Source organism: Thalassophryne amazonica, chromosome 4 (genome assembly GCF_902500255.1).
Source record: "Thalassophryne amazonica chromosome 4, fThaAma1.1, whole genome shotgun sequence".
Lineage (NCBI taxonomy): Eukaryota > Metazoa > Chordata > Actinopteri > Batrachoidiformes > Batrachoididae > Thalassophryne > Thalassophryne amazonica.
The window spans coordinates 104044660-104060862 of record NC_047106.1 but is presented as its reverse complement, the minus strand read 5'-3'; the positions used below and the strand labels follow the sequence as shown (position 1 = coordinate 104060862).

General features: G+C 41.9%; 1 protein-coding gene across 8 annotated transcripts in view; it reads left to right on the top strand.

Moving 5' to 3' along the window:
• Positions 1–16203, top strand: part of robo2 (roundabout, axon guidance receptor, homolog 2 (Drosophila)) — a 1173428-nt gene that overhangs the window by 506511 nt on the left and 650714 nt on the right. The gene's annotated exons all lie outside the window — the stretch shown is intronic.

The window sequence follows — 16203 nt, the reverse complement described above, 5'->3', positions numbered from 1 at the left end:
ACAATGTGCTCACTACACACTGGGAGCAATAGGGGATTAAAGACCTTGCCCAAGGGCCCTCAGTGATTTTCCAGTCAGGCTGGGATTTGAACCAAAAATCTTATGGTCTCAAGCCCAACGCCTTCACCACTAGACCATCACCTCCCCCAGTAAGTCCCTTCAACTGCTCCCTTGTTTTGCACTCAGGGGTCACCACAGCAAATCTCAGGTGGATCTGCATGTTGAATTGGCACAAGTTTTATGCCGGATGCTCTTCCTGATTCAACTCCACATTACATGGAGAAATGTGGTAGAGGTGGGGTTTGAACCAGGAACCTTCTGTGCTGAAATCAAGAAGTGCGCTAACTGCTTGGCTACCACCCCTGCCTTGTGTTTAAACTTTTATAAAGGCTTTCAAAGATGCACTATCCCCATATGTGTCTCTAGGTTGGTGGATTGATGGGGTGTGATCTTCCCAAAACATCTCAGTTGTGCCATCCAAGCAGATTCTGATTACAATTTTGGCTTCTAGTGATTATGAAAATAACTTAATCAAGATAAAATGTTTTATTATTTATTTTTGCTGTATTCTGCTTTGAAATTGTAGTCTCCTTTTGTTATGTGTGATAAATCCAAGCAGACGCCTCTGACTGGTAGCAGTAGCCACTGATAGCCTGACCGCTAACTAGTTAGCACTAGAATGTGCTTGTCCTTTCTGAGCATTTTATTAGAAACATCTGAGATAATATGGTTTGTTGAGTGGTTGCATATACAAATGTACCATCTAAGAAGTTGGTGTGCCAGTATTTCAGCTGAGTGAAATTTTAGTATCATTTCATTTGAATGCTACCGTCATGGGCAGCACGGTGGCTTAGTGGTGACCACTGTTGCCTCACAGCAAAGAAGGTCATGAGATTGATTCCCACCTGTGGCCTTTCTGTGTGGAGTTTGCATGTTCTCCCCGTGTTTGCATGGGGGTGCTCCGGCTTCCTCCCACATCCAACAGACATGCAAACTGTCTGTAAACTGTAAATTGTCCGTAGGTGTGTGTGCGGGTATGAATGTGTTTGTCTGTCGAGTGGTGTCCTGTCCAGGGTGTACCCCGCCTTACGCCCTATGACTGCTGGGATAGGCTGTAGCTCCACGTGAGCCTTAGCTGGAGTAAGTGGATGAAGATGAGTGAGTGTTAGCAATATTAAAGCTAATAAGGGGGTGGTGATATCTTAGTGACATTAGGTCCAATGATGGTATCATGGTTGCTGAGGCAATATGCTGTCATAGTTTGTAATACCACTACTCAATCTATCTGCTGCACAGTCCACAAAAATATGTTGGACCACAATTAGCTTGTTAGCCTCAGCTTGTTTGGCAAACATTAGATGGAGGGGATCAGGCTTGGTCTCTATGTAAATATGAATGTTAGCTAGATGACTTAAGAATGCCTCGTGTGTTTGATCAGACTTGGCAGGTACGTTGGGGCTGTTCATGGGAAGAAGCGGTTTGATTTTGGTTAGGATCCATCAGTGATAAATGTCAGTCTTATGTCTATATGTATATATGGGTTCTGAAATTGAGTTCAGTTGTTTTAGTGTAAGTAAATGTCACTTTTGGTGGGAGGTGATGGTCTAGTGGTTAAGGTGTTGGGCTTGAGACCAGAAGATCCTCGGTTCAAATCCCCGCCTGACTGGAAAATCACTAAGGGCCCTTGGGAAAAGTCCTTAATCCCCTATTGCTCCCGGTGTGTAGAGAGCGCCTTGTATGGCAGCACCCTGACATCGGGGTGAATGTGAGGCATAATTGTAAAGCGCGTTGATCATCTGATGCTGATGGAAAAGTGCTATATAAGCAGTCCATTTACTGTTTAAAAGCCCATATAACATTTGGTTGCATGTTAGATATATTTAATTGTGGCCTGTATATTTTCCCAAATTTTCCTGCGTTGCATTTATGTCCGGTAAGAATAATGATTTCTGTGAATTTTAAACAATTGCTATTGTTAGTTGTTGCTGTTGTGTATTTTACAGTGTGTGGGAAAATGAAATGCACTTTAAAGTGCATATGTGCACATTAACGATTGTACTTCTAATTTTGTTGTCCCACCATGAAATAACCATCCTAACAACAACCCCCCCCCCCCCCCCCCCCCCGAACCCTAACAATGCAGGAGCCGCCACTGAGTGTCATACAAATAAACTGGTTTAATGTGGGGAATAAAAAAAACACATACAAAAATAAATAAATAAATAAATAAATAAAAACACCTCTTGGTTTGATGTGATGACTCACATTAATCACCCATGCATGAGGGTTTATGTGACAGAATTGATGGCTAGGATTTGTCCTTTTGTGACTCATGGAATGATGGCTTAAAGACATAAAACAGAAGTCAGAATTAACTTCACTGCTGACCTTTGAACGGGGCGCGACTCATTACAGTCTGTCTTTGTCTCTCCACACAAAGAGCAGCTCATTGTCAAAAAAATGAGGAAATAAAGCTCTGGACCATTCACACGCTCAAACATCGCACACTGTGTTGCAGCTGATGATTCACACATTTATTTGCTTTCTGCTGTTTGCATAACTTAACAGCACCTAAACCCTGGATTTTTTTTGTTGTTGCTGTCATTGAATGAAAGAGCCTCAGAGGTCCCGTATGGCTTTTCGTCCACCTGTCAACTCCTGCTTTTGTTCTTCACAGCTCTTTAGTTTTGAGGCAACTTCGATCAGTCATCACAAGCTTCTGTAGTTTGTAAATTTAGTCCCTTTTCTGCAGAGCTTTGAACATGCTTTTCTCAACTTTTGGCATCTTCTTCTGGTTGCTAAGCAGCGGATGTTGGTATTTCCTGGCCGGCCAAAGCGATATCTCTCTGGCAGCAGTGGATCGTCCCAATAATTGTGGCCCTCCTCCCAAGTTTCCTTGCTGTTGTCCTCCATCCCAGCAGAACTCACTTGTCACCCTGCCTTTTAGAGGTAATCTGAGGGTCCTTGGAGAGGGAGGAGCGCTCCCTAAGAGTCCACTTATGCAGACAAAAAGCTCTGGACTCGTATTCACTGGGCAGCCAGCACAGCTAACAAAGCCAGGCTTTGTGAATGGCATCAGTCACTGTGACTAATTCCACCAGTGTGTCAGACAGACAGAGAAGGTGAGATGGAGGCAGAATAGGGACGACGCCGAGCACTGCAGAAGACGAGATGGTCGTTAATTGATAAAGTCGGAGATATCCTGCTTTTTTTTGTGCTGCACTTTGGAGCTAGGTCACGTTTGTGTCTGATGTTGGGCGTGTCGACATCACGGCCGTGCCGGGCGTCACAGTGAGAGGTAGTGAAATATAGTGCAACTGCAATCTGTCTAAGAGCCCAGACACACTGAGGGCCAGCGAACACTTCTTGAGCTACATGCACAAAGTAAGAGAACCTGAGAAAAGGCATAGTGTGGCAGGCGTGAGGGGGGTGTTTGACGATCTATAACACAATGCATTTGAGCAACATGTCCAGTTCTGCTTTGCTATTTGGAGAGAACATAATCTGACTGCAAACAAAGCTGTTGAATGAAAACAGGTTGGATTCAGTCTTCCATGAGTTACAGTCATGGGCTATGTTTCTTCAGCCATGACAAGGTATTAAAGTATTTTCTGTGCAACATGAAATAAACCATTCAGAACGTCATCTGTCATTAGCTTTAAGAGTCGTAGTACACTAGGAGCCTGGCACACTGCTGTTTAAAAAGCGGCCTTCAGTGGGAGTTTTTCTGCCGTGTTAATAGATCTGCTTCAAAGTGTAAAATCATACAATCGGAGAGCAGCTACCAAAGCTCCCTGAGGTGAAGCAGTGATACACTAAGGTGAAATTTTGTATTTTTCCATTAGTGCTTTTTTTATTTGGTTTATTGGTTGTGTTCAATTCACTTATGTTGTGTATATAAACAGAGTATATGTATGTTATGAACTTGCTTATATTAGGTGCATCTGAATATTGTGCCCTAGACTAGACCAACTCTACAATTGATTTTCAATCAGATTTTTAGTGATCTAGGTCACTTTCTGCTGCCACATGACAGGCACCTGCCAAGCACAGATCTGTTAGACAGACGTATCTCATGTTTAGACCAGCACGCCCACGTTTTCATGTCATGGTGAGGGCTAAAGGGATGATCATGTTTCACCTAGCTACGTCAGATAGATGGTTACCTTTGAGAAGTGGGGATAGATTAGTTCTCTGCTTGGGTTGTTGCCATCTGGGACCCAGGATGGTTCCATGATGTGATGGATGTACTGACACCCAACAACAGCACATGATCCCACACTTGATTTGACGTGAGCTCAGAAATGAGCAGAATTCAACTTGGCATTTACACAACATAGGTGCTGAGTACAAAAATTACATCTCATCCAGTGGTGGGTAGAGTTGAGCTAATTAACAGAGCTTTTTTTTGTAAGCAGATTAGCACTTGAATTAAATTTGGAAGCCATTAGTATGCCAATTAGCTTTCAATAAATTTAGTTGTGCAAGCCTCAGTCAGCTAACATTTTTTTAAAAATAAAGTTTAACTTTCAGAAACCACTTATAAACCCTAAAGTCATATGTTTGTTTCTTATACACTAATCCAATCAGCAAAAAGTATCACCTTGAGGAGATGGAGGAGCAGAGGTTCAAGCCAGAGTAAATGCATTAATTGGATTATTTTTTTTAAAATTTTACTTATTATTTTGTATTAATTCAATACTTTTATTGTGAATAAATTGTATGTCAAATGGAAATCACTGTTTAATTTAATTTGTTCATTTATTTATCTTTGTACAACTTGATCCTCATCTGAAGTTGGCATGCTAAACGTTTTTGGGAACCACCACATTAGCACAACAACATATTAATATTTGATCTGTTTAGGTCTGCTTTTCAGGTGTTTAGAGCCAAACAACCAAAGTTAAAGTCACATAAACAAAAGGTAGCACTTAATGGCTACCTTTTGTAAAAGGTTTTAGGGCCCTGTCACACCTTGACATTTTAGCCAGAATATGCAGATGTATAAAAATGTGGAAAATACGCCAGATATGTCAAATAAATTATGCAGCTGTCACACAGCTGACAGCCCTGTTTCCACTACTTGTCCGGGTCGGTACTGCACGGTGTGGTGGTACGGGCTGGAACAGTTAAGTTTGGCTTGGTTTGGATTTCCACCACCAGCAGTCAGTTGTTTGGCAGTCAGAATATGTCAGTTTTGGCAAGCATGTCAATGAGCATGCATACGTTATCATACGGCCTCTCCGCTCCACATGGAGGCCAAACAAAATAATTCAACATTTTTTAATTTAATTTAATTTTTGTCTTGGTGGATCATGGGATTTATTTTCATCACATGCAGAATGCTGAATCAAATCAAATCAAATCAATTTTATTTATATAGCGCCAAATTACAACAACAGTTGCCCCAAGGCACTTTATATTGTAAGGCAAAGCCATACAATAATTACAGAAAAACCCCAACGGTCAAAACGACCCCCTGTGAGCAAGCACTTGGCGACAGTGGGAAGGAAAAACTCCCTTTTAACAGGAAGAAACCTCCAGCAGAACCAGGCTCAGGGAGGGGCAGTCTTCTGCTGGGATTGGTTGGGGCTGAGGAAGAGCACCAGGAAAAAGACATGCTGTGGAAGACAGCAGAGATCAGTCACTAATGATTAAATGCAGAGTGATGCATACAGAGCAAAAAGAGAAAGAAACACGCAGTGCATCATGGGAACCCCCCCAGCAGTCTAAGTCTATAGCAGCATAACTAAGGGATGGTTCAGGGTCACCTGATCCAGCCCTAACTATAAGCTTTAGCAAAAAGGAAAGTTTTAAGCCTAATCTTAAAAGTAGAGAGGGTGTCTGTCTCCCTGATCCGAATTGGGAGCTGGTTCCACAGGAGAGGAGCCTGAAAGCTGTAGGCTCTGCCTCCCATTCTAGTCTTAAAAACCCTAGGAACTACAAGTAAGCTTGCAGTCTGAGAGCGAAGTGCTCTATTGGAGTGATATGGTACTAAGACGTCCCTAAGATAAGATGGGACCTGATTATTCAAAACCTTATAAGTAAGAAGAATAATTTAAATTCTATTCTAGAATTAACAGGAAGCCAATGAAGAGAGGCCAATATGGGTGAAATATGCTCTCTCCTTCTAGTCCCCGTCAGCACTCTAGCTGCAGCATTTTGAATTAACTGAAGGCTTTTCAGGGAACTTTTAGGACAACCTGATAATAATGAATTACAATAGTCCAGCCTAGAGGAAATAAATACATGAATTAGTTTTTCAGCATCACTCTGAGACAAGACCTTTCTAATTTTAGAGATATTGCGCAAATGTAAAAAAGCAGTCCTACATATTTGCTTTATATGCGCATTGAAGGACATATCCTGATCAAAAATGACTCCAAGATTTCTCACAGTATTACTAGAGGTCAGGGTAATGCCATCCTGAGTAAGGATCTGGTTAGAGACCATGTTTCTAAGATTTGTGGGGCCAAGTACAATAACTTCAGTTTTATCTGAATTTAAAAGCAGGAAATTAGAGGTCATCCATGTCTTTATGTCTGTAAGATATTCCTGCAGTTTAACTAATTGGTGTGTGTCCTCTAGCTTCACGGATAGATAAAGCTGGGTATCATCTGCGTAACAATGAAAATTTAAGCAATGCTTTCTAATAATACTGCCTAAGGGAAGCATGTATAAAGTGAATAAAATTGGTCCTAGCACAGAACCTTGTGGAACTCCATAATTAACCTTAGTCTGTGAAGAAGACTCCCCATTTACATGAACAAATTGTAATCTATTAGATAAATATGATTCAAACCACTGCAGCACAGTGCCTTTAATACCTATGGCATGCTCTAATCTCTGTAATAAAATTTTATGGTCAACCGTATCAAAAGCAGCACTGAGGTCTAACAGGACAAGCACAGAGATGAGTCCACTGTCTGAGGCCATAAGAAGATCATTTGTAACCTTCACTAATGCTGTTTCTGTACTATGATGAATTCTTAAACCTGACTGAAACTCTTTAAATAGACCATTCCTCTGCAGATGATCAGTTAGCTGTTTTACAACTACCCTTTCAAGAATTTTTGAGAGAAAAGGAAGGTTGGAGATTGGCCTATAATTAGCTAAGATATCTGGGTCAAGTGATGGCTTTTTAAGTAATGGTTTAATTACTGCCACCTTAAAAGCCTGTGGTACATAGCCAACTAATAAAGATAGATTGATCAGATTTAAGATCGAAGCATTAATTAATGGTAGGGCTTCCTTGAGCAGCCTGGTAGGAATGGGGTCTAATAGACGTGTTGATGGTTTGGAGGAAGTGACTAATGAAAATAACTCAGACAGAACAATCGGAGAGAAAGAGTCTAACCAAATACCAGCATTACTGGAAGCAGCCAAAGATAACGATATGTCTTTGGGATGGTTATGAGTAATTTTTTCTCTAATAGTTAAAATTTATTAGCAAAGAAAGTCATGAAGTCATTACTAGTTAAAGTTAAAGGAATACTCGGCTCAATAGAGCTCTCACTCTTTGTCAGCCTGGCTACAGTGCTGAAAAGAAACCTGGGGTTGTTCATATTTTCTTCAATTAGTGATGAGTAGTAAGATGTCCTAGCTTTACGGAGGGCTTTTTTTTATAGAGCAACAGACTCTTTTTCCAGGCTAAGTGAAAATCTTCTAAATTAGTGAGACGCCATTTCCTCTCCAACTTACGGGTTATCTGCTTTAAGCTGCGAGTTTGTGAGTTATACTACGGAGTCAGGCACTTCTGATTTAAGGCTCTCTTTTTCAGAGGAGCTACAGCATCCAAAGTTGTGCTCAATGAGGATATAAAACTATTGACAAGATAATCTATCTCACTCACAGAGTTTAGGTAGCTACTCTGCACTGTGTTGGTATATGGCATTGGAGAACACAACAATGAAGGAATCATATCCTTAAACCGAGTTACAGCGCTTTCCGAAAGACTTCTACTGTAATGAAACTTATTCCCCACTGCTGGGTAGTCCATTAAAGTAAATGTAAATGTTATTAAGAAATGATCAGACAGAAGGGGGTTTTCAGGGAATACTGTTAAGTCTTCAATTTCCATACCATACGAGGTCTGTCAATAAAGTAAAGGTCCTTTTTATTTTTTTCAAAAACTATATGGATTTCATTCATATGTTTTTACGTCAGACATACTTGAACCCTCGTGCGCATGCGTGAGTTTTTCCACGCCTGTCGGGGACATCATTTGTCTGTGAGCACTCCTTGTGGGAGGAGTCGTCCAGCCCCTCGTCGGAATTCCTTTGTCTGAGAAGTTACTGAGAGACTGGCGCTTTGTTTGATCAAATTTTTTTCTAAACCTGTGAAGCACATCGAAGTGGACACGGTTCAAAAAATTAAGCTGGTTTTCGGTGTAAATTTTAACGGCTGATGAGAGATTTTGAGGTGATACTGTCGCTTTAAGGACTTCCCGCGCAGTGGGACGTCGTGCAGCGGTCCCAGCCACTGTCGTCAGCCTGTTTCAAGCTGAAAACCTTCACATTTCAGGCTCTATTGATCCAGGACGTTGTGAGAGAACAGAGAAGTTTCAGAAGAAGTCAGTTTCAGCATTTTATCCAGATATTCCACTGTTAAAGGAGATTTTTTTAATGAAAGACGTGCGGACAGATTGCAGCGTCGGCTCGCAGCCGCCGTGATGCTCCGCCACAGGAAAAACACCTCTGTTGGAAGCCTTAAGGACAAGTTGGAAAATGCCCAACTGTTAAACAATTTCTCAGATACTCACTCCACTGAAAGCCATCAAAAGCCGCCTGGATTTTACAAATGGTTATCAACACAGAGGTGTTTTTCCTGTGCCGCCACACCGCGCACGTCTTTCATTAAAAAAAATCTCCTTTAACAGTGGAATATCCGGATAAAATGCTGAAACTGACGTCTTCTGAAACTTCTCTGTTCTCTCACGACGTCCTGGATCAATAGAGCCTGAAATGTGGAGGTTTTCAGCTTGGAACAGGCTGACAACGGCGCCTGGGAGTGCTGCGTGACATCCCACTGCGTGGGAAGTCCTTAAAGTGACAGTATCACCTCAAAATCTCTCATCAGCTGTTAAAATTTTCACCGAAAACCAGCTTAATTTTTTGAACCGTGTCCACTTCGATGTGCCTCACAGGTTTAGAAAAAAGTTTGATCAAACAAAGCGCCAGTCTCTCAGCAACTTCTCAGACAAAGGAATTCCGACGAGGGGCTGGACGACTCCTCCCACAAGGAGTGCTCACAGGCGGATGACGTCACCGACAGGTGTGGAAAAACTCACGCATGCGCACGAGGGTTCAAGCATGTCTGACGTAAAAACATATGAATGAAATCCATATAGTTTTTGAAAAAAATAAAAAGGACCTATACTTTATTGACAGACCTCGTAAGTCAAAACAAGATGTAAAGTATGATTAAAGTGGTGGGTGGACTCATTTACATTTGGAGCAAAGCCATTTGAGTCTAATAATAGATTAAATGCAGTGTTGAGGCTGTCATTCTCAACATCTATGTGGATGTTAAAATCGCCCACTATAATTATCTTATCTGAGCTAAGCACTAAGTCAGACAAACGATCTGAAACTCACAGTAACGACCAGGTTGACGATAGATAACAACAAATAAAACTGTTTTTTGGGACTTCCAATTTGGATGGACAAGACTAAGAGTCAAGCTTTCAAATGAATTAAAGCTCTGTCTGGGTTTTTGATTAATTAATAAGATGGAGTGGAAGATTGCTGCTAATCCTCCCCCTCGGCCCGTGCTATGAGCATTCTGACAGTTAGTATGGCTCGGGGGTGTTGACTCATTTAAACTAACATATTCATCTTGCTGTAACCAGGTTTCTGTAAGGCAGAATAAATCAATATGTTGATCAATTATTATATCATTTACTAACAGGGACTTAGAAGAGAGAGACCTAATGTTTAATAGACCACATTTAACTGTTTTAGTCTGTGGTGCAGTTGAAGGTGCTATATTAGTTTTTCTTTTTGAATTTTTATGCTTAAATAGATTTTTACTGGTTGTTGGTGGTCTGGGAGCAGGCACCGTCTCTACAGGGATTGGGTATTGGGGGGATGGCAGGGGGAGAGAAGCTGCAGAGAGGTGTGTAAGACTACAACTCTGCTTCCTGGTCCCAACCCTGGGTAGTCACGGTTTGGAGGGTTTAAAAAAATTGGCCAGATTTCTAGAAATGAGAGCTGCTCTATCCAAAGTGGGATGGAAGACATTATATTTACTCCATGTGTGAATGGTTTAAATATTTGAAACAGTGTGAACTGTTTGCACGAGGACTGCAGCTTTGAGCCAATCAATGGACAGCATCAATGGATGTATTTTGGCTTATGAGAAGACTTACAAGAAATGAATGTCAACAGTCGTATAACTTACAACTCATGGTCCACATATGAGGGACATGTGAGCCATACGCTGGCATATGTCAAAATATCGTTCATGCCCCAAATTTTTTATATATATATATATATATATATATATATATATATAGAAACATCTGTAACAATATATATAACATATATCAGCATGGTTCAACATGGTTCAACATGCTCTTAACTTACACAAAATGTACCCAGAACCTATTAGATGTACAGCAGAGTATGACAGCATTTTTAATACGCTGGCTAAATCATCAAGGTGTGACAGGGGTGTTAGCAGTTTATCAGTTTTGCATTGTGACACTTAATGTTTCAGTTAGCTTCGACAACCGCTAAACTGCTAATGTCTAGGTAAGCTACGCCACTACTGGTCTCCTTGACCTTTATAACAGTATTTGCGCTCTTTAGGTCTGTTTTGCAGGTTTTTAGAACCAAACAACCAAGCCAAAGTTAGTCATATAATAGAATTTATCAGCTAGCGGCTGCCAGTAGATTCAGGTAAATATTTTAGCAGTTTACTGGTTTAGCATTGTGACAGTTAACATTTGAATATTATAACAGTGTGCGCAGTACACGAGGAACGACACTTGCGCTGTGCTGTGTGATGCATTGGACCTGGAGGAAGACAGACCTTGAGAAAGACAGCCAACTAGAATTTAATACACAAATTAAGCAAATGGTTATTTAACAGTGCAGTCTTTTAATGGGAAATAGTGAGGATGAACCTGTATTATTCAAGCACTCTGGAGACGAACTGTTGGTGGTCATGATTGAATTGTTCAAAGCACTATCCTGTAATGGAAAGTAAGCCTAGATTAAAATAGTCGAGGTGAACGATGAGGCAAGCTGCGGTCATTGTGTAGAAGCCATTGCGACATCTCGCCCCAAATGTGATTGTTCTGCTTCAGTTGGCAGCGTTTAGGCTGTGTTATTGTAATTGTGGTCCATTTGCGGCATCGGGGAATGAGAAGCCTTCATCCGAGATCCGTCTCCCAAGGTCTCATCGCTGTCAAGGAAGCCTCTCTCCTCTGCATTAAAACGCTCTGTTTATTATCTGATTATCATCAAAAATGAGTTGCGGGCAAAGATAGAGAAACCCAAAAGTGTTGGTGACACGAGGACGTGAATAAATAGGGAATAGATGTCAACTTAGAGGTTGTGTGTGTGTGTCAGTGTTGCTCGTCCACAGAAGCGAACCTGTCAAGTCCCATTTTAAAAGACTGACTGTGGATGATGTTTCATGGCTCCACCCAGTCACACTGAGAAGAACAGAACTTAAAAACACCACTTCGATCACCCAGACAGTAAGAGGAGTTACAGCTGTTCTAAATTCTTCAGTCACATTCACTTTGGGAGTGCAGTTCTCCTTCATAAAGCAATACCACACATGGACGACAACATGTTTCAGGAACAGTACATTTGATTATGAAACAATTCAGTTTGATGAGATTTATTTCATATCATTTTCCAAGATACATTAGAATAAACCAAAAGTGGTATTGCTTATTTTTAAATACATATTTCATGAAACTCCAGTTATCTTCTTCAGGTTTTTACTACTATGCTGCTGTAAATTGGCACTGCCTTGGCTCTTCCTTTTTTCACCACTGGGGGCAGCACCATGTACAGAAGAATAATCCAGATGGTGTTAGCATGGCATAAATAGCATAGCATAACGTTCCTCTTCTGAACCAGTATACAAGATAACAAATTTTGAGCTGAACATAAATTTCAACAGGCACATTTATCCGTTATCTCGCCTACCACTATCAGACATGCTGATTTTGTTTTTACCTCACAGTATTCCTGTCACCAGTCTCACGAGAACCTTGCATAAACCTTTGGATTTTTACAAGATTTTGAAGATGGAGAAGCAACAACGAAACAAGAGAAACTTGACTGTATTTTAACATTAAAATTAAGCCATTTACCAGCTCTTAGTGCCTGTAGATCAGTTCAAGTCCACTCATCAGTGTAGTTGTATCTCGATTAGATTAGAGATTAGAGAGAATTTTATTGATCCCTTGGGGAAGATTCCTTCAGGGAAATTGAGGTTCCAACAGCATTGTATAGCAGCACACAGGGTAAAAAGAACACAGAGTATCAAGAGTGAAAGTAAAAAAAGTTTGCAAATATACATATAAATACACAAATAGAAATACCAGACATACTGATCAATACTGGTTTACTTGCTACAACTGTTCCTCTCATTCCTGTCCTCTGTCTTCCTGTTACTCCTCCTCCCCCTGAGTGAGGAGTTGTACAGTCTGATGTCCTGAACAACAAAGGGGTTTTTCAGCCTGTTGGTCCTGCACTTGGGAAGAAGCAGTCTGTGGCTGAAGAGGCTCCTCTGGTGATGACGGTGTGCAGTGTTAAACAGTGTTAAACCTGTAAAACCTGACCTGTTAAACCTGCTAAGTGAGGATGAGGTTCGCTATGCCCGCTACTGATCTCCATCTTATACCTGTTAAATCAAATCTAGTACTTTAAAATGGATTTTCAATTCGTATTTGTTCATTGTTACACCCCATTTCCATTTTGTATTTACATTAGTGAGAGAGAAAATGTCAGCGTCAGACAATGCGCACAACTGACTGTGCTGTAAGAACAGTGCGCCGCTCTGTGCTAATAGAACTTTCCCTGTTTTACTCTTGCTTTATTAAGCCCCAGCCAAGCATACCTCTGACATTTATAGAGCAGGAAAACTGCTTCATGCCCTGACGCTTTTGCCTAGAAAAACAAAGATGGGAGGAAAAAAGACTAAGTGGTTTAACACTGAAAACATGGAGGCTGGAAGATAACTGGTAGGCGGCATTACAAAATAAGCGCTCCTGTGATTTAAACATGCAAACCTACACATCTCCATCTGTCTGTTTTCCTCCTCCCTCGCTCTCATTCAGTACTTGTTCAGATATCTGTCATTTACAGCTTCCATGAGGGTGGAATTCAAACAGCAAGAGGGTTTGTGGAACACCTGTGATGGTAGCACAGCTGGCGGTTGGGAGATGGGCGGAGTGATAGGATGAATTGTTCATATTGACTGTGATGTAAAGCTTTCACCTGTCTCACACACCTGCACATATAGAATACACACCTGTGCCTCAGCCCAACAGGCCTCAACACACACACACACACACACACACACACACATATAATCCCTGCTCTGTTCTCTCACAATTGATGATTAAGAGTTTGAGGCATGCCGACAGGCAGAAAATGACCAAACTATCATGATGGAATCTGTCATTAGTAGATGATAATAAATGGATGGTAAGTGAGCAGGAGTACACAGTGTTCAAGCCCAAACTGTGTCTGTGTTGGACAATTTCATCTGCTGCAGTACAGATGTGTGGTTGTGCCGACTGAGACAGGTTTATAGCAGAAAGACATTTACGTGTGTGTTGGAGTGGGGACTCGAAAATAATCGTGTCTTAGATCATCACTGTTTAAAGAGCAGACACCGGGCTTATAGCAAAGCAAACAATGTGCACGCACGTATTAAGTGAGTCAGGTTTTAAAGAATACATACACACATACACACACACACACACCATATTTTCTCGAGAATAAGTCACATACTTACTAGTTTGGGAAATCCTGTGATTTACACTGTGGTGCGACTTCCAAAAAATAAATCACTAAAAAATCAAACATTTGTAATTAAAAAATAATGATACTATTTATATAGGACTTTCTCCGGAGTCACACCATTAAACTAAATAAACTCTAACAACGAAAGGTTAAATGCCAATAATAAAAAAGTGTTGTGAAAGTGTAGGTACACGGACCCACAACAGGGGGCGTAATGAACGGACAATGGAGAAAGGTGAATAACAAGTTTTACTGTTGTGAAACGAGCACAACGAATACAACAATTAACGATTTGGGGTCGAATCCGCTGGTGTCGTGTGGGCAGGCTCGAAGGTAGGAGACGTCCGTCTCAGTCGAACCGGAACCACCCAGATCTCCTCTGCCACCGAACCCTGGAAATACTGGAACCGCCAAGTCCCGAATTCCCAGGTGGCCACTGCCTCCGCTCGTCGGATCCGGTACTGCTGGCGGGAGAGAGCAACAACACACAGGTGTGGATGCGACAGCACCCAGTAACGGAGAGGGGAGAAGCCGCCTCCACCTCTTGTCAATATATAGCAGGAAGGTGAGTACTTATCCAAGCAATGTAGCTATCAGTAGTCAACAGTCCTGAAAAGGTTTAACAAGTTTTAGCTGGTTGTTCAGAATATGAATGCAGAGAACGTTACCTCAGTCTTAGGCGATATCTCGGCACTGAGGTGGAGACGCCGTCCTGATGATATACCCCCGTGATGAGTGGAGTCAGCTGTGTCCAGTAATGGGTGACAGCTGTCACCCTGACTGCTCTCGTAAGGCGGCAGCGCCCTCTGGTGCCTGGAGCCCGCACTCCAGGCAGGGCGCCCTCTGGTGGTGGTGGGCCAGCAGTACCTCCTCTTCAGCGGCCCACACAACAAAAAGTACACTATAACAAAGCACAAAAATCCAAATTAAAGAGGTGATAATACAGAAAAAAGATATGATTTATATATGGGCTTCCCCTCTTCAAGAAGATTTTTTTAACAGGTGCGACTTATACTCTCGAAAATACAACCATATCTTACAGCATGTCGTGATTCAGCATCACAAAATGTACATTAATGTATTGGTTCGTGATATTGTCACGAAAAAAAAGAGCAACGTATCAGGAGCACGAATTCATTCTAATACGAGGTCTGTGATAAAAAAAAAAAGCGGTCCTTTTTATTTTTTTCAAAAAATAAATGGATTTGATTGATATGTTTTTACGTCAGACAAGCTTGAACCCTCATGCGCATGCATGAGTTTTGTCATGCCTGTCGGTGACGTCATTCGCCTGTGGGTAGGCTTTGAGTGAGGTGTGGACTCCCCCTCCCGTCGGAATCTCTTTGTCTGAGAAGCCGCTGGAGACGGCGTGCGTTGCTTTATCAAATTTTTTCAGGACCTGTGAGGGATATTTGAGTGGACACTATTCGAGAAATTGAGCTGGTTTTCGGTGAAAAGTTTAAGGGCTGATGAGAGATTGTGGAGTTTCTTTTGCTTTAAGCACAGCCCACAAAGCGGATTGGCGCAGCACGGTCGGAGGTGGGGTCCGTCTGGCTGTTTCGAGCTGAAAACATCCTAATTTAAGGCTCTGTTCACCCAGGACGTCGTCAGAGAACAGAGAAGTGTCAAAAGAGGTCGGCATCAGGAGTTTACCCTGACATTCCACTGTTAAAGGAGATTTTGTAATGAAAGAACGTGCGGACGAATTTGCCGAGTCGGGTCCGTGACGATGCCCCAAATCCGTTCGTGCCGCCACAGGAAAAACACCTCCGCGTTGAAAACCATTTGTAAAATTCAGGCGGCTTTTGATGGCTTTCAACAAGTGAGTATGTTTAACAGCTGGGCATGATCCAACTTGTCCGTTAAGGTTTCCAACGGAGGTGTTTTTCCTGTGGCGACCCCCCGCGGTCGGGTCCGGCCCGACTTGCGAATCTGCCCGCACGTTCTTTCATTACAAAATCTCCTTTAACAGTGGAATGTCTGGATGAACTCCTGATCTTGAATTCTTCTGAAAGTTCTCTGTTATCTCACGACGTCTTGGGTCCACAGAGCCTGAAATTAGGAAGTTTTCAGCTTGAAACAGCGAGACGACGCCGCCTCGGAGCGCAGATCGCTGTCAGGCGCCGTGGGCCGTCCTTAAAGCGACACTAACAGACCAAAATCTCTCATCAGCAATTACAATTTTCACCGAAAACCAGCGGAATTTATC